This window comes from Acyrthosiphon pisum, chromosome A1 (genome assembly GCF_005508785.2).
Source record: "Acyrthosiphon pisum isolate AL4f chromosome A1, pea_aphid_22Mar2018_4r6ur, whole genome shotgun sequence".
NCBI classification, from domain to species: Eukaryota; Metazoa; Arthropoda; class Insecta; order Hemiptera; family Aphididae; genus Acyrthosiphon; species Acyrthosiphon pisum.
The window spans coordinates 87,708,669-87,709,439 of NC_042494.1; positions in this window are offsets into that span (position 1 = coordinate 87,708,669).

The window sequence follows — 771 nt, forward strand, 5'->3', positions numbered from 1 at the left end:
AAACACCCCACAACACGCTCAAAATTAGATAATATTTTCTTTCTCTTTTCTTTTCAAATACCTAGTTCAGTAATACATACAGAACATACAAATTACAGATTTTAAGATAGGATTATTCATGTCACAGGGTGTTACCACTGGGTATCTTCCCTAATCTTATTATTCACATCACTCTTACTTCACCTATCAAACCTACTTATTATACTAAGAAATGTATAGATTGTAGATGACTTCAAATAAATAAAAAAAAAAAAAAAAAAAGATAGGATATATACATAATTTACGTATTAGTACAATTAAATCAATGTAAGGTCTATGTATAAATTAGTAGTATAAACAAAAAAAAAACCACGAAGTATTATATAACTAACATATAAGAATTACAGAATAACATTAACAATTACAAATAACCTACTTTAAGATATTAACCTAAGTACTAAAATAAGTATAAAATTATTAACTTATTTTAAGCTAGCATTAGTCAAAAAAAAAAAAAAAAATGTTAAAGCAAGTAGATACAAAGAACGTGTAAAGTTTATTTTTTCTAACCTAATTTAAGTCAGCATAAGCATGAAAACAAATGTAAAAAAAAAGATTAATAAAAAAATGTAAAATGATTTAATCTAATTTAAGTTAGTATAAGGTGTAAAAAAAAAAATTGTTAAAGCAAGTCAATACAAAGAATGTGTAAATTTTTTTTTATCTAATTTAAGTCTGCATAAGCAGTGAAAACAAATGTAAAAAAAAATAAAAAAAAAAATGTAAAATGAT